At 50.6% G+C, this 18286-nt stretch overlaps 1 long non-coding RNA gene across 3 annotated transcripts in view; it reads left to right on the top strand.

The window, feature by feature from the left end:
• LOC118968522 (uncharacterized) overlaps nucleotides 1-18286 on the top strand; it is a 42421-nt gene that overhangs the window by 5555 nt on the left and 18580 nt on the right. The gene's annotated exons all lie outside the window — the stretch shown is intronic.

Consider the following 18286-nt stretch of genomic DNA (forward strand, 5'->3'; position numbering starts at 1 on the left):
GAGTGTCTTGTATTTTTCAGAGTATAGGTCTTTCACTTTCTTGGTTAGGTTTATTCCTAGGTATTTTATTCTTTTTGATGCAATTGTGAATGGAATTGTTTTCCTGATTTCTCTTTCTGCTAGTTTATTGTTAGTGAATAGGAAAGCAACAGATCTCTGTGTGTTAATTTTGTATCCTGCAACTTTGCTGAATTCATATTTTAGATCTAGTAGTTTTGGAGTGGATTCTTTAGGGTTTTTTATGTACAATATCATGTCATCTGCAAACAGGGACAGTATAACTTCTTCCTTGCCAGTCTGGATGCCTTTTATTTCTTTGTGTTGTCTGATTGCCATGGCTAGGACCTTCCAGAACTATGTTGAATGAAAGTGGGGAGAGTGAGCATCCTTATGTCATCATTTTTAATGGCTTTATTGAGATAAACTTCACATACTGAGCAATTCACCCATGTAAAGTGTACAATTCAGTGGCTTTTGATGCATTCACAGAGCTGTGCATCCATCAGCAGTCTCATTTTAGAACATTTTCATCACCCCAAAAAGAAACTCCCACATGCTTTAGCCGTCACCCATTACCCATCCCCACCATCCTCCCGTCTCCAGCCACTGACCGGCTTTCTTTCTTTAGGTCTTGCTGTTAGGGAGTTTCATGTGAATGGAATTAGACAGTACACGGTCTTTTGTGAGTGGTTTCTTTCAGTTAGCATAATATTTCCAGGTTCATCCACATTGTATCTTGTATCAGTATTTCATTCCTTTAGGGCTGAACAGTATCTCATTATACGGAAATACTGCGTTTTGTTTATTCCTTGGCCAGTTGATGGGACCGCTGTGTTGTCTTCCATCTGTGGCTGTGATGAATGGTGCTTCTGTAGATGCTTGTGTGGAAGTTCTGCAGAGACTTGTGTTTCTCCTGCTCTTGGGTGGGGCTGCTAACAGTGCAGCCGGGCCTGGGTAACTCTCTTGGATCATCCGCAGCCCTGCTGGGCCATTTCCCATGGCAGCTGCAGTATTTCAAAACCCCACCAGTAGGGCACGAGAGCTCTGATTTCTCAATGCCCTTGTCCATCCCTGTTATTACTTGACTCCTGGAGTCTTTCATCCCAGTGGGTACGAGGTGTCACGTCATCCTGTTGACAGCAGGATGGTATTCCCGTGTGCTGGGGAGTCTTAGCTCGCTTGCTAAGGCTTTATTGCTGAGTGTCAGCCCAACAAGAGGGGGAAAGAGGTGAGCCAGTGAAGAAGGAAAGCGAGCTGTGGGTGGGGCCTCACCGAGCCAGCGCCGCTGTGCAGGGGAACGCCCAGTCGCCTGGCCATCAGCCTGTCTTCCGTGCAGGATGTGGAGAGCCACCAGGCCTTACAAGAACAGTTCTTTGGGAAAAAGAAAAAAATTTACCTGTTAGCTCTCTGTCTCCAGCTCCTGTCCATTCAGATTTGCCCCACAGTCTTTAACTCCTCTGCTCTCCTGGTTCTGGGGCTCAGCCCCTCAGTGCAGCTTCGGGGCAGCCGGACTCCACAGCCAACAGCAGGCGCATCAGTGGACTAGAAGAACCCAGAGCTGCTTCTGTAAGGTCTGGTGGGGCCAGACTGTCCTGCCTACCTCCGTCCCTGGGAGGGGGAGTTGAGGGGTCATGACTAGCCAGGACACCAGCCCTCCGAGGTGGAGCAGCTGCAGAAGCCATTGCACGTGGCGCCACAACCTCTGGGAGATGGGCCAGGCAGAGTGCAGTGTGGAGAAAAAGAGACAAGCCCCAAATGGAGGAATTTGCACCCCCAAACAAGGCTTGCTTACAATTGCAAACCTGTCCCGGGAATGTGACCTTTTAATAATCAATCTGGAATTTTCTGGACAGCACCAATCAGGTACTCTGTCACGTGGGCCCTGTTCATCCCCAGAAGATGAGGTCACTTCATGCTGAGAATGCACTTCCCCTAAGCGGGTGACCTGGCCTGACAGTCCTTTCTTTGCTTTTGCTAATAATTTCCTTGCCCACCCCCCCTCCTTCCTATAAAACCTCCCATTTTGTACAATTGCTTCGGATCTCTTCTTGCTGGGTGGATTGCTGCCCAAATCGCATAATAAAGCCAATTAGATCTTCAAATTTACTTGGTTAAATTTTGTTTTTTCAGTAGAAGGCTGAGGTATCAATGAGCCTTAGACACCCCTGGAGGCGGAGAGGAGGAGAGGCTGCTAAGTGCTGGGAAGAAGGTGTGCGATGCAGAAATCCAGGGGAGTGCGGGCCAGGAGGGAGGGCGAGCGGGGGCACATGACCCCCGTCCACAGGGCGTGGCGACGGGCTGTGGGAACCTCGTGGAGTCGAGCAGTGCAGAGAAGCAAGGCTGCTGCACGTCAGGGGGCGTGAGAGGACAGTGCTACGTGAGTGTGCACAAGGAGGGGCGAGGGTGGAAGGTGAAGAAGGAGGCGATCTGTAGGGAGTCCCTTTGTTTTAAAAAGGAGAGAGACATGAGCACATTTAATGATGGTAAAAGATTCCAGTAGAGACTGAAAAAGGTGGAACGTGTGGGTGATTCCCTCAGAGCCTGCGAGGCTGGGTGGGGATTAAGGATGAGAGGAAGCCACGTAGGGGTTTAGTGTAACGCTGGGTGGAAAGGCCTGGAAGTGGTGGGTGGGCCCGAGGGCAATGCCCAGGCGGTATGGATTCTGTTTGGAAGGAGAGGCAAAAAGTGAGGGGGACACTGATCACAGGTTTCGCAGTTGAGGCCTGGCTAAGGCTTATGCCAATTCCCCCGGGCCTGCAGGGGTGTGACTGTTCCTTTGTGCCATCCTCGGGGTGGTGTTGGGGACCCTGCACAGGCTTTTCCAGGCAGAACAAAGAAAGGATGGGGGACGAGGATGTTTTGGATGCTGACTTGGGGTTGGTGGAGTCTTGGAATCCTCGCAGTAGAACAGGAGGCCGATGGGGAGGCAGCTGCCCTCCTGGCTGTGCCCAGCAGGAAGCATCAGAGAGCAGGCGGCCCCGTGCGCGCTCTGCAGGCTGGCTCTGCTGACACAGGGGCTTGTTTGGCCCGCTGACTTAACACAAGCACCTTTGGGTCTGTTACTGGCTGTGCGATGGGGAGGAGAAGACAGTCACACAGGACGTTTTGTGAGTGATGGCTTCAGAGGGACACCAGCTGCAGATGATGACAAAGTCCACAGAGTGGCCCTGGGATTGGTGGCTGGAGAGGTGTGGCCAGAGCCACAGGGCGGTGGAGGTCTGGGGATAGAGAGGCCGGGGTTTGCATGGGTCGGGCTCGAGGAGGACCAAGTTGCTCTGGCTGATAGCTGGTCCGGGTTGTGGAGATGGGCCATGTGCCAGGTCCCAAGTGCCCGAGAAATGAAGATGGACTCGGAGACTGGTGGCTGGCTGTAGCAAAGAGGGTGCACTGGGTTGGATGGCTCCCCCCAGATGCATGTCCTTTCTGGGACCTCAAAATAAACCTTACTTGGAAACAGGGTCATTGCATATCTGATTAGTCAAGATGAGGCTGCAACAGCCCTGGTGCCCTCTCCAGTGACTGGTATCCCTGAAGGCTGCGCACTGATGGGGCACACACAGGTGAGTGGGGCAGCTGCAGGCCAAGGGAGGCCACCGGCAGCCAGGAACCCCGAAGCTGAGGGGCAAGGAGGGATTGTGCCTTAGAGCCCCCGGAAGGAGCATGGCTCTCTGACGCCGAGAGTTTGGGCTCCTGGCTGTCTGAGCTGGGGGACTCTTGTCTGCTGTGTTAAGCCCTGAGCATGTGGTGCTTTGTGAAGGCAGCACCAGGACACAGGCACAGACAGACGCTGAGGCCTGCGGGAGAGAGGCCTGCCCGTGGGCATGGGTCCCTGCATGGCCTCTGTGACTGAATCTTCACAGCTTGAAGAGGTGTCCGTGGTTACCTAGCAGGCGAAGAAGCCGCGTCCTGAAGACGTTTGCTCCAAGAAGTCACACATAGCAGATGTCAGAGGAGGGATTCAAATTCAGGTCCGGGTCCAAAGCTGCTTCTGTCCCCCAATTGCTTTTCATTCCGCAAACCCTCGCTGAGCGTCTGCTGTGTGCCCTGTGCTAGACACAGAGGGAGCTCACGTGTGGGGCAAGAAGAACACCGTGGGTGTCCTGGAGCTGGTAGCAAATTGTCACAAACTTAGGGGCTCGAAACAACATGTTTATTATCTTTGGTTCTGGGGGTCGGAAGTTGCAATGGATCCAGTGTGCGAAAACCAAGGTGTCTGCGCCTGAGCTCCCTCTGGAGGCTCCAGGGGAGAATCCCTTTCCCTACCAACCCTGCGTCTTGACAATCCCCCCACCCCCCGACCGCCCACCCGCAGCCCCCTTCCTGGGCATGTGGCTCCCCCCAGGGTATCAGTCCCCTCTGCTCCTGTCCTTACATCTCTCTGTCATGTGCCTCTTCCAGTTCCAAGGTCTCTGTGCTCACACAGGACCCCCCTGGGTGAACCAGGGGATCTCTGGTCTCAAGATCCTTGGCTTAATCACTTGGGCACATGTATACACCATGTGGGGTGACATGGTCTCAGGTTCCAGGGACTAGAACATGGACAAAAGAGAGGAGCTCTGTCCTTCTGCCCCCAGACATGTGCAAACACCACTTCAGGGCACAAGGCAGGGACCTTCTCACTGAAGTCCACGGAACGTTATGAGAACCAAAGAGCCATGATCAGCAGCGCTGCTCAGAAGATGTGACGTCTGAGCTCTGTCTTGTGGAGCGGGGAGGGCGGAACGGTGCGAGGCCCTCAGCACACTGAGCGTGGCTGGAGATGTCGCTGTGTGTCCAGAGAGGTGGGAGAGAACAGGCGGGCCGACCCTGAGGGAGGGCCATGCCAAAAGCTTAGCCTCTGTCCTGCGGGGCGATGGCTCCAAATCTTTTTTGGATCTCATGTTCCTGTTCGTTAAACTGTATTCACCCTGCACCTCTAAATAAGTAGATTAATGTTTACAAATTGTACCATACACATACAATTTACATTCACCCCTGAAGTATATTAACGTTTATAAGTTGTATACATGTCACCATGTTACCTTGTGTGTATTATGAGATGCATAAGCAGTAGAAGTTTAGTAACAACCCCCCTGAGATTTGACTGGATGCACGGCCACCAGCTAGAGACCACATCTGCCAGGCTCCCTTGCAGTCAGGTGTGGTCATGGGCCTACATCTGGGCCGATGGGACGTGCACTCTAGTGCCGTGGGCACCTCCTGGCTCATCTCTAAGCACAAAACACTTGCCTGGAATCTGTCTATTCGTGCACCAGGGAGCGTGGGCAGGAAGGTGAGCCAGCTGCCACCATACAGGCAAGACAGTGCCCTACTCCACAAGACCGAGCTCAGGACGACAGCACAAGCCACGCTCCTCGGGCTGTGGCAGCAGAGAGCTGAGCTGTCTCAGTCACCGCTTATTTCATCTCCTGTTGCAGCAGCTTTGGTTGGGCCTGATAAATGTGTTCAAGTTCTGTAGTTTTGTTAAAGTCCTTCGACATGAGATAGACGGGTTCTGCATGGGCGAAAATGTTTTCATGGCCACTCCCCGTCTCCTTATAGAATTATAAGATCTTGTTATAATTATGTAAGTATAAGAATTACAAGGATTATAAAGCAATATTTAAGTCAGGCTGCTCTGTAGGCTGCTTCAGGAGCTGCAGTTGAGCAGCTGGACTGAGATAGGACACAGTGGGGTGCTGAGGCCACGTGCCTGCACCCCATGTGGGCAATGCCTGCAGCTGGAAGCCTGGCTGGTAGAGGTGCCATTGTAACCTATATGACAGTGTTAGCAGAACTGAATTTCTCTTCTAGAGACACTTTGCCCAGCCCTGGGTGCCTGGTGCCATGAGCTCAGGAGCCCAGTGGACATTGTTTGCTTTGGAAAACGACCAGCTGCCGGCTGGGTATCTGGGTGGGCTGCTGTTAACTGTCCGGGAGACAGGCCGCAGTGTGATGATGGCTCGTGCTGTAGTCCCGAAGGTGGCCTTGGCCTGGCAGCTCTAATGTGGAGCGCCGTGGCTGGCCGTGATGTCTCTCGCCTTGGTCGCAGGACGACGGGCGCTGGCTGACGGGGGCTGGGACTGGCTGGGACGAGCCCTGCGACCCTGAGCGTCTGCAGTGCAGGATCTGTGAAGGAGAAATGGCATCACACAGTTGATCGTCTTGTCTACGTGGCTGAGCCCGGGGCTGGGCTGAGGGCACAGAGCCCAGTACCCAGTGCTGAAGGTAGAAATCCCTGGCTCTACGCACCAGCCACCTCAGGAGGCAGCTGAGGGCTAGAGGCTGGGAACAGCGCCTCTGAGAATCTTGGAGGACTGTGGAGTGCCTGTAACTTCTCCTTGTTTGCTGTTTTCAGTCCCTTGTCAGTTTCCCGGTGGTTATTGGCCACAAAATCTTTGAAACAAAAGAAGGGCATTCGTTGTGCACCCTTGCTTGAGATTCACAAGAGAGAGGGAATGTGGTTGTTTTGTAGCCAGGCTTGGGGTGGGGGGCGTGGACAGGGGAGGCCCTAAGGGATAAAGCGATGGTGGCAGTAGAGAGAGAGGGTAAGAGACCTCCTGGGATTTGAGGCAGGGCCAGTCGCATCCCAGCAGCGGGTGCTGGGATTCCTTGGGGAGGTGGCAGGAAGAGGGAGGTTCCCAGCTGCCATAGAGCTCAGGATCGTGGATCCTGGAGGAAGAGCAGGGGTGGTGGTGGCTTGGGGAGAGGGCGTGAGGAAGCCCTGGACAGGGATCCGTGAGGTGCATGTACCTGAAGGAAGTAAGGGCAGGTAAACTTTTGAACAGATGTTTGCACACCCATGTTCACAGCATTATTCACAGAAGCCAAGAGGTGGGAGCAACCCACATGTCCACGGACAGATGCAGGGATAAAGAAATATGTGTATATAATGGAGTATTATGTAGCCAAAGAAATACCGAAATCGTGCCATTTGCAGCAACAGGGATGGACCTCAAGGGCACTATGCTAAGTGAGATAAGCCAGCCACGACAGGACTAAGACTGTGTGGAGCCACTCTGTGAGGTGTCCCAAGAGGAGACACAGAAAGTGGAGTGGTGGGTTACAGGGGTGTGAGGGGCAGGGTAGGTGGGGAGTCAGAACTTAACGGGCACAGAGGCAGTCTGCAGAGCCGAACATCTTTGGAGATGGTGATGGTGCCGACCACAGAGCAGTGTGAATGTGCTGGAGGCCGCAGAGCTGTGTGTTTAACAGTAAGAAAGGTAAGTCATGGGTTACGTATATTTAGCTACAGTAAGTAAATGTGGGGCGACAGGTGGATGAAGGCAGACACAGCTGGTTCTTCCTTACCCCCGACTGTACCTGCACCCGTCCTGTCGCCCACTGGGTGGGGCCAGCGCGGCTGGGAAGGAAGGAAGGCAAGGCTGGCGCCCAGCCTTTGTTCAGTTTCGTTTTCCTTTTTGAGTTTCTTCTCTTAATGTTCATTGGTCTCTCTTCCATGGTCTCCTGATGCTTGACTTCTCTGTTTTCATTATCTTTGCCCACTGACGTTAACATTTGCCTAAAGGGGCCACCTGGGAATTCTGAGCCTCCTTTGGGCGGTGCCCTGGGTCGGCTCTCTAAGGATGATTCCCCGAGTTCCCTGGACTGGGTCCTGCCCGTGTGCCCAGTCTCAGCCCTGTCTGGCCCCTGCAGCTGCCTGCATCTCCAGACCCCCTTGCTAGCTGCCTGCAGGTTGGGGCTTGGCCAGAGATGGGGGATGAGACGGAGGTTCAGCTGTGCCCAGCAAATGTGTGCAGTTCTTGATCACTTATATTCCATCTGATTTCCGACCCTGGAATTAATATTCCTTATCAGTTCTATCTCTGGCGTGGCGCTCCTGCTGGCCCTCAGATGGAAGCAAGGTGGAATCAGTGATGATCTCACCACTCATCTTCATCTCCTGCCAGTTACTTGGGGGACAAATGGCCCTTGCTTGTTCTGCTTTTCATTCACAGTGACTTCCTGTTTCCCTATATTTTTAAAATCAGAGCGGAGCTTCAATCTGATTTAACAGGAAATCTGTAAACTGCTTATTCTTTTAAATATTCAGCTGCAGTTTTACAATAGTGTCTAAAGCTCACAGCCATTTATGAACAAGGCATGTGCATTTCACTGGTGCTACGACCAGCTTGCTTTTGTTACATATTTAATTTTGCTGAATGACAAACCATAGAATCTAGCTAATGGGCTCCTTTTTCCTTTTTGCAGTTAAGTCAAATTCTACAAATTATAATTTAGTAATTGTAATTAAGTGTTAGACTAATTTCTTCCTTAGATTCAGGGGTGTTTGGTATAAAATCTCTATATTTTAGCACTTGAGAAAAGAAATAAACCTCCCCCTTCCCCATACTCAGGGTCCCTGCTATTCTCTGACCAGAGGTCCCACCCTGAGGGGAAAGCAGCTCTAGGAGAAGCAGCAGATGACCCCTTGCTAAGGGACACCGGGCTGCCGTCAGAGTGGCCAGCTTACCAGCAAGGCCTGTTCAGCAGCCAGAGACAGCAGGACCTTTTACAGTCGAACTTACCACTAAGCCACCTGCAAGTGCTACTTCTAGTAGGAAGCATGGGTGGGAGTGGGGAGAGGGTCCTCTGGCGTGCTGGCTTCTCCCCAGCCGGCCAGGATCTCTGACCCCAGCGGGGGCCGGGGCTTTTCTCTTGAAGCGCGGGTGATCCGTAGGGAACCTGTGGCTGGCTGCCGGGCGGGGAGCTCTGCGTTTGCACGCGAGGGGCGCGCCTAGGCACTCGGGTCTTGCCGCCTGTGTTTTGAAGCTCTGCTCCAGGTTCATACACAGTCAGGACTGTTTTGCCTTCATGATGAGCTGACCGTTTTATTACCATGAAATGCCCCTCCTCATTCCTGGAGTACTCTCTGTCTTGCCGTCTTTGGTCTGATGTTACCCTAGCCACTCCACAGGCCTTCCCTTTGCATGGTGGGTGATCGTGTCCTCTTTCCTTCAGCTTATCTGTGTTTATATTTAAAATGGGTGTCTTGTAGCCAGCACACCATTGAGCCTCCCTTTTTAAAAATCCCCTCTGAGGATCCCTGGCTTTTCTTTGGAGGGTTTAATCCTCTATATTTATTGTATGGAAATGATTTGAGGTCTACCATTTTGCCATTTGTCTTCTTCCCTGCCTTCAGAGTTGGTTAGTTTTTAGAACCCCATTTTATCTGTTGTCTTTTGAAACTGTCTCTCTTCTTGTATTTTTTTTTTAGTGGTTACTGTAGGGATTACAATATACGTCCTTCACTTGTCACTGTGTCCTTAGAGTTAATACTGCATCACTTCACATAAATGTAAACACTATGCACCTGTAAAAAAATCTGCTTGCTACACTTTACCTGTGCCACAGCTGCCATGTGTGTTACATGGATATAAAGCACATAAAGTTATAGTTTTCAAACAACTCCCTGCGTTACGAAGAGGAGGAAACACGCTCATCCTTGGCACACACCAAGGCCCTCCCTGGGGTGTGTCTGGCTGCACCGTGACGCTCAGCCTCTCATCTTTAGCTGGAGGCAGGACTTGCACCTGGTGCCGTGGACGCTGCAGTCAGGGCTGGTGGATCTCCTGCAGCATCTGTGATGACCTCACTGTCAGGACACAGCCAGAAGGGCATGCAGAGAGGGGCCTGCTTCCCTGTCAAACAGTGTTTGTGAAACTTGTCTTTGTAAGTGATGTGGTTGATCCAGGGTTGATCTGAAATACATGTGCTATGAGAAAAGTGTTTGAAAGGGAACATTATTTATAAGGCTGGAGAATAATTTTATATTCTTGCAGTCAATACATTTTATTCTTTCACCAGAGATACGCATGCCTTTGATTCACCAGCAAGATGCTAAGGAGGTGGCTTGTGTTCTAGGAGTTATGTCAGAAAACAGAAAACAGCAACCTGCAAGCAAATGAAAAGATGAAACTATTGGATGTGTCAGAATACTAGGCCAGCACCTAGGAGAGCCATTAATAATGGAGCAGATGGTGAGGGCATTTTTCCCACTAAAGAGAATATTGTAGATGCATTTACTATGAGTAGGGTCCACCCTCCCAGCAGAGAATGCCAGGCCCCGAGGCAGGACTGTTTGAGTGCTTTCAACATGAAAGATGGATTTGTACCTTTTGTAAAGCCATTGGCCTTCTGGGCTCTTCCTCCTGGGTAACAGCAGGGCCAGGAGAAGCACAGTCTATGCCAGGGTCTCCTCCAGATGCCTGCTTGCCGGGCAGCTCAGCCCGCACCCCAGCCTAGTGGGGTCTGTTAGTGAATTAACCACAGCAGTTCACTTCCCATTTCCTGGGCAAATGATCTTACCCTGACGTGACCTCCCGGAGGCCACCTACCACCCAAGTATTGTCCCGGCCTTCTCACTCCCCGCTCTGCTTTTCTCCACACCCCAATTCTGCATGGCAAGAGCTATCAGGACTCCATCATGCTGCTCCTGAGATACTTATTTTTCCGGTAACCTCTCTTTCTTTTACTTCCAAATCTCTTTTTCCATTGGTTCCTAAATTTCAAATTTTCTCTAACCTGAAGAAATTTTGTGAAGACTTCTTTCTTCAAGAGACTTTTCAAAACTTCAAAACTGTGAATAAGTGGGCAGTTATTACTTTAATTCAAATTAGTCTTTTTAGGAAGGATAAAAATGAGGTCCTCTTTTAAAAAAAAATGACTCGTCCAATGTCATACTTACAGAAAGCACTTAATAGTTGCTCAGTAGTGTCATTATGGATAATAATATACCTATTTTGACAGCAGTTTGGTTTTCATTGTGTAGAAAAAGCAAAAGAGTAGGAAATTCTGTATCTTCACCAAATATTCATCACGTCTCATCTAATTCATTTCTTCTCAAATGCTAGTGAATACAAATTCCCAGGGAGTTTGTTAAAATGCAGATTCTGAGGTCTGAGTCTGGGTGGGGCCCAAGGATCCAGGGTTCCCTGGCAGGAACCTGGCAGCAGATGTTTGGCTGCTGGCACATTAAACCACTCCCCATCTACTTGGGAACACTGAGAATTTTCCAAGTGCTTTTTATTATTAGAGCCTTAGTTTTTGACCCTTGGTAGGGAGTGAGGCAACGTTTCCTAACTGGATTTCTTATATATTTAATCGTTTTTTTCAGGGCGTAATACTGATGATGATAAATCATGTTGATAGAAAGTTATTTCAGCTTGATTTTGTTATTAAAGATTCATCACTGACCTGCATAACAATGATCTTAACCAAAGAGAAGCCTGTGGTTCTTGTGGGGGTGAAAATGGTTGATTATAAATGCCAGTTAAAAGGCAATCATCAAACCACAGGGTATGTAAGATAGATGACCAACCGGAGCAGTGTTTATCTTAGACCTCCCATCACCAGAAAGTCAGAAACCTCATTTGTGGCAGGCCAGAGGTTTTCAAACATGAGACCACACTGGAACACCACTGGGGAGGTGGGGTGGGCAGTGAGGGCCGCTGGTCCTGCCCTCAGCCTGTCTGATCAGGGGGGCTGTATTTTGCATTTTGCATTTGCATTTTGAGAAGTCCCAGAAGATGCTGACACGCCTGGGACCATGCTTTGAGAACCACTGTTTTAGACCAATTCATTCAGGAGTGGTATCTTAAGGGGCACTTTGCATAAAGTGGTTATATTGTAACTGCCTACCTGTGGGCTCCAGATGCTGCTTGATTTGTGAGTATTATATTAAGGCTTGTACTGCTACTTTACTTAAAATACTACTATTTCCACAGCACTTCTAAATATTATTTTATTAATGTGTTTCAGATGTGAGATACTCGCAGAAGAAATAGAGTGACGTAGTTAGAGTACCCCCCACTTCCCCTTTTCACAGAGCAGGACATAGAAAGAGCAAGACCTATCTCCATGCAGCTGCTCCCTTAAATATGTCTTAAGAGCCATCTTTAGTGTGTCATTCTTACTTACGAGAATATTCCGTGTGTCCATAACCAAGGAAGTGTATTTATTTGATTTTAAAGGCAGAGTGTTATGAGGCAATTGGCCTCTGAATCAGAGGTTCTGTGTTCCAGTTCTGGCTTAGCAACTCGTCATGTGACCTGGAATAAATCATAACCTTCCTTGAAGTTCAGTTTCCTCAAGTATCAGCTGACAATCAGGGACCAGCAGGCAGTGCTGAAGGCCGTTCACAGCTCTGAGTCCCATTTTCTTACCATTCTTTCTCCCATTCTTCGCTTTGTGTGTTTCAAGCATATTTGCATAAATCCCTGGAAAAAGATACGAATATATATATATATAATTAAAGTACTGAAAATTTTTAAATAAGTTTAGAAGTACTTTCTGACCTGTGTTTGAGCAATAAATACTGTCAGTCCTTGTGTGTGGGAATTCATGTCTGCAGTACTGGGTTCCAGGGCTGCATTATCCATCCCCCGTTCTTTTCAGGGAATTGCTTTAACCACATTGAACAGATGCCAGTACAAATATACAAATCCCGCTCCTGCGCTCACCGGCATGCGCTGTCGGGCAAGTGAGTTCATCGAGCAGGACTCAGAGTTGGGAGAACTCATCGCTGTCTCAGAAGGGTCTTGCACCCGGGAAGGGTGTGTGCAGAATGTGCGCACGGTTGGGGAGCCCTGGGCAAGCTTGGTACCCCCAGCCGTCAGCCCCATACCTGCCACCTGCTGCAGCCCCCACCACCCACTGTGCCTTCTCTCAAAGTAAAATGTAGCTGTAGAAATAAAAGCGCCTCTAACGCAACCAAGCAGATACATGATGTCGAACAGGACTGCTCTGTGGGCACCTGATGGCTCAGAGCAGAGCTGGAGGTCGGGCACCGTGTGTGCCTCTAGCAGGTGTTACCTTTCCTGCCCTCTCTCCCTCTGGTCATGACTTGCGGTGCCTGCGTCAGAGTGTATGTTTGGTTCGGGTTATTGATTGATCCTCGGGTGGCTCTTTCCCGACCTCAGAGACCTTTGGCACATCAAGTCAAAGACCGGACTGCTTCCTGGAGTTTGACACCAAGGCCCTCTTCTTGGCGATCCCAGCTCAGTGCCGAGAGGCAGTCTCCACCATCTCCTGCTTGAATGACCTCGGGGCCTCCCTCTGTGGGGGCAGGTGTGGGGTGGGGGAGTGTCTGTGCTTCCCACAGCTTCTTGTTGCTTTACTGGTAAGTTGAAGCTTTTGAAAACAGCGCTGTTCAAGCATCAGTGTTCCTTCGAATTACTGGGGAGTCAGTAGATGGCCTCCTTAGGGGACAGAGGTCTGTGTCTTGGGGCAGGTGCTGCAGGCCAGGCAGCTCCCACTGAGTTGGGTTGGAAACATGGGGACCCCTGCTGTGGTGTGGGCTGGCAGTGAGGGAGTTGCAACACAGGTGTGCTATTGACATGTGAACTCTCTTCTTAACCTTGAGAGAAACAAACTACCGATTGATTTCCAAAAGCTTTGGCCATTCCAGAACCTATTTGCTGGTGCAGGTTGACTTTCACTGATTAAAAAGCAGAAAGGGGGAAAACCCAATGTGAAAAACAAAACATTCACTTCTAAACTTGAAACTGTCTGGGAGAGAAAGACAATCTCCCAGATTTCAAGTGCACTGCTCCAGTTTTCCAGCGTTTTTTTTTTTTTTCCTTTTCTCTTCTTACTTCCAGCAAACCCAAGGTTCTTCTCAGGGCTTAATCTATAAATTTCCTGTAAGAAATATCTTAGCCAAGGGTTTAGATTAAAAAAAAAATAAGTTCAGGAAATCTGTTTTCAATGAAATACTATACTGAGGCCAATTATCTAAGAAACCCAAGTGTTAACCCACAGTTTCTCCAGGGTGGCATCATTATTTTTTTCACTTGCAAATAGCAGACCCCGACCATGAATATGGGAGGTGCAGCCTTTTATCCATTCCCCGCCCCACCCAGATATTTCTGTCCATTCCCCATGGAGATGGGTCTGCTCTGGGACCCCTTTTGGCTGGGGCTTGTCACCCTAGGAAGGCCCTGTCTCCAGCCTTGCTGCTCAGCATGCATGCCCCACCCCGACACCCCAGACACCATCCACTCAAGCTTTAAGTGTTAGGACTTTCTCACGGGAGGTTTATGGGAGCCCTGCCTGCCTCCCAGCTCTGTGTCCACCTGTGCCCTACCTGGGGTGCCCCTCTATGGAGACTCTCCAACCTGGCAACCTAGGATATTTCTCTCCTCAGCATCCTCCATGCATCTTAATAGAACTATTATTTTTAAAAAATAGCTTTATTTCTTATGCATGTATTTATGTGTCTCCAATTCCCGAAAGGCTGTCTCACTGAGGACAGAACTTCCATCTCATGGATCTGTTAGTGAATCAGCCCGGGGGAATGAGTTCAGTGCAGGTGTGAGCAAGGTGCCCTCAGTGACAACCAGTGCCGATTACTTATCTATCAGCTGACATGAGGTCGGCAGGGAGGTGCCCCTCCCACTGCTCAGCAACACTGCTGCCCCCCCCCCCCCCCCCCCCCCCCCCCCCCCCCCGCTCGTGCTTCCTGAGCTGCTCTCAGGGTTCCAGTGAGAAGACGATGGCCCCCTCCAGTAGGTGGCTTAGGAGCATTAAAAAGGGGGGCGGGATTTATCATTTAAAAAGGGGTGGAGTAGTTCAGGGAAACCAGCCTGGGATGGATAAGCTCCCAGGGAGCTCTTCCCATCCGCAGCCTGACAGGGCAAAGCGAGGGGCGATGGGCAGCATCTGGGGAGAGCTGCTGCTGGCCTGCAGCCATCCGGGGCCTGCTGGACAGGAGCTGTGCTTTCAGAGGAGGGACGAACCGCTGCCAGCAGGACAGGGAGGAGGAAGAGACTGACTTCCTTTTCCTCCCACCCCCACAGTCATCGGTGCCTCCCACCTTCCTCCTTGCATAAACCCCGCTAGAAGCCAGAGGATGAAGAAGCCCATGCAGCCCATAGAGGCCAGCATCTGGGGACAGTGCTGAGGGGGTGGGGGTGAGTGGGCAGTGGACCTAGAAGGGCAAAGGAGCACATCCAGGCTTCTCCTGTCCTTACATTGTGAGCTTTCTACCTGCTACTTGTCAGTCACCTCATGGTTTCAATAGGGCTGCAGAATTCCACGCTTCATACAGACCTTCCAGCCAGAGGTAACTAGGGGAAGGAAGGAGACAAAGGCCTGCGTGAATTGTATTTGGCCCTTTGTTTCCTGGAAACCCTGCCAGCAGAATTCCACTTACATTTCATTGGCCAGAAATAGGCCTGTAGCTTTTCTTCTTAAGGCTGTAACACAGGAAGCCATCAATCCCCAGGGTAGTTCCCCAATGTTAGGCCAGCCGTCAGGGTCTAAGAATTGAAAGATGTAACAAGCCTGCTTGGAGGAAGTGGGTAATAAACTATAAATCAATGAATGAACACAAGAAACAGTGCTTGTGTTTGTGGTTACTGCACTAGACACCACAAAGATTTGCAAAATGAAGAACAATTTATGATCTTTAACAATCTAACTGGATTTTACAAAGAGAACATTATACTATATCTCATTATTATTTCAAGTAATCTGGCAGGGAGACTATTTGCATTCAGAATCTATCAAAAGGAGCATTATTTAAAGCAGAGCTTCAAGAGGCACTGCGAGATTTTAAGCAAGAGCAGAAACTGGTGCACAATGTTTTTGCTTTTCCATCAAGTTAGCAGAGATTGTCCGTCTGCCACTTTGTGCAGGTGCCCTGGGGGAAATGCACACCGAACCAGCTGTCGCCTTGGCCTGCAGGGAGCTCACCCCCTTGCTGCTCACAGATGGCTGAACTGGATCCCATGATGCGGTGGGTGGGAGAGGGAGAAGGGGCGGCCACTGGAGGAGGGCATTCCCACTCTGAAAGGAGACACTGGCAGGAGTAAAGTGGTTACGAAGCCCCGCAGGGCAAGTTGCGTTAGGCTCCACGGGTTTGCCCCTGTGCCCTCGGTCTCCTGGCAGCAGAGGCCACCCCGCCAGTGGCTGAGCTGCCCTGAGTCCCTCGTCCTGTTCCTTGAAGGCTAAGCCGGTCCCCGGGCCGGCTCTCTGCAGCAGGCTTCCTGCCTGCAGAGTCGTGCACGTGGAGGGGGCCCATCCTGCAGCAGAGAGCCTAGGACCTGTGGCAGCAGGGAACGCCATCAGCTCCGCTGGCCTTCCAGCAGCTCTGTCCTGTGTCCTGGTGAGGCCCCTGTGGGTGGCGCTCTTCTCCATGTACATTGCAAGAGGGGCGGCCAGGCAGTAATGCTTGTACTGGATATTGAGCCCCCCTGATCCCAAGTCACTTGCTTTTGTTGCCTTTTCCGCCGGTGCCCAAGGGCCCATGCAACCAGGCTCTCCTTCCCTCTTCTACGTGTTAGGCCAAGTGTAATGCTTTGCTCCTCGTGGGTCCAAAGCCAGACACTTGATTTGAGAAAGATGCTCCTGAGCACTATAGAAGCCCAAGTTCTGCCAGGGCCTGGTTTCCTAGAGCTCGATTTCTAAAAGGCAGGGATTGGCAGAAGGGGCAGTGACAGGGCTTCCTGCCTGGCCACCCAGGGCTTTGCGGTACCACCCAGGGCGCTGTTGTGCCTGAGTTCCTGAGGCCGGAAGGGGTGTGTTGGGTGGACACATCGATGTGCTAGGAGTCTGGGTGGACCGCCAAACACATGCCAAGCCTCCCCAGTAGCTACGACACTAGCTTGTCCCTAAATCGGTACATGTCAACCCCAATGTGATAAGCAGGCAGTCCCCTCCAGATTAACCCTCCTGAGATACGAGCTGCCTCCATGTCATGCCTCCGAGGCTCATCATGTGCTTCTTTTGAGCAACAGTTGGCAGCTGGTCTCTCCTCTGCACAGGGCCTGCCTTGCTCTCCATCTGATTGGCAGGGGCTAGAGTCTGGAAGGGGGTGGGGAGGATGCAGGGAACCCGGGCATGCCCTGTGGACATGGTCACTGGGTGACTCCATCACCCTAAACACACCTCATGACACGTCCTTTAGGTCTGGGAAGGACCTTTAGGGCCAGAAAGTGTTAACGAAAAATTCCTCAGTCGATAAGTGTACCCTAGGACTTGGGGAGACACTTTTTGCCAAAGAAGCCCAAAGCTATGCTGGGTGGGGCAGCTGTGGAACCCCATTGTCCCAGCTGGCACGCCCGGTGAACTCTGGCTTAGGTCTTGCAGCCAGTGCCTTTTAATAAGATTATGGCATGGGAACAGATGCCATATATCCTGAGAAAAGATAGTTGTTGCTCTCATGAGACTCAAGTTCATATGCACCTCGAGGGAGAGCCCTCTGTGGTGGGGACACCCGCCCCTGCTGCAGCCATGTGACCCCTTGGGCAACAGCAGGACATCTGTCCTTGTGTGTCCTCATCTGTGCAGCGTCTGTGCAGTCCGGGCAGCATTGGTTGGAGCTTTCGGGGGAAGGCGGTGGGCTGTCCTTGAGCAGCGGGGCTGGAGCGTTCTGTGGCCACGCTGTCACTGAGCCCCTCAGCGTGTTCTTCCAGCCTGGCCCTGGCCCTGTGATCAGGTTAATTTTCTGTGGTTCAGCCCCTTGGCAGCTCTTCCTGGCTTGGTTCCTGTCAGTGGCGCTATTCCTTGCCTTTCTCCAGGGCACCTTTTGCACAATTTATAATATTGTTCCTCTTCTAAGCTTCCTCTTGTCCACTCTGCTCGAATCAGCGGACGCCTGCCTTCTCCAAAGTTTCAGAGATGGTTGTAAGCCTTGTCAGGCCGGTAAGGGTCAGGCTGGCCGTACCGGACTACACTCTGTTGTCACAGCCAAGGGTGGGGCTTCGAGTTCTCTGCCTCCTGTGCCAATGAAAATACAGAGACTGTATGTCAGATATTTCAGGTTGTTCTCAGATTGATCCCAGGATCCTATCTTTTTACTCAAGGACTCTTTCTGGTACTTGCCAGTCATTTCTGATTATTTTGTTTAATCACTTTCTTACACTTCTGTGAATCTAGGAGTGTGGGAGTCCCTTGATGTGGCTTAACCTGGTCTGTAGGAGCTGCTGGTATGATGATGGCTGGTGATGGCAATTTGAGGCAAGTGTTTTCTAACTTCTCCAGGTCTCCCTTTTCAAACACTTAAAATCCTGACCTTGAGAAAGTTTGGGACTTTTTTGTCACTTAGATAAATCTGAGCAATTAATTTTTTAATGGTTCCCAGGTCTTGCATCTCCACTTTTTCCTTTAATTCCTTTATGTTTGATCAGTTGGAAAAGGTAGCATCTGAAAATATATGGAAAAAATTAGTATGTGGCCCAGGGACAGCTGGAAACCATGGGAAGAGGGGGAGTCACATTAGATGCCACATCGAATGCCATCGTGGCCCTTGCCACGGACACCGTTGTTGTTTGTGTTGGTCGGTGGCCTTTTGACGATGACAAGT

The sequence above is a fragment of the Manis javanica genome, chromosome 6 (genome assembly GCF_040802235.1).
Source record: "Manis javanica isolate MJ-LG chromosome 6, MJ_LKY, whole genome shotgun sequence".
Classification (NCBI taxonomy): Eukaryota; Metazoa; Chordata; class Mammalia; order Pholidota; family Manidae; genus Manis; species Manis javanica.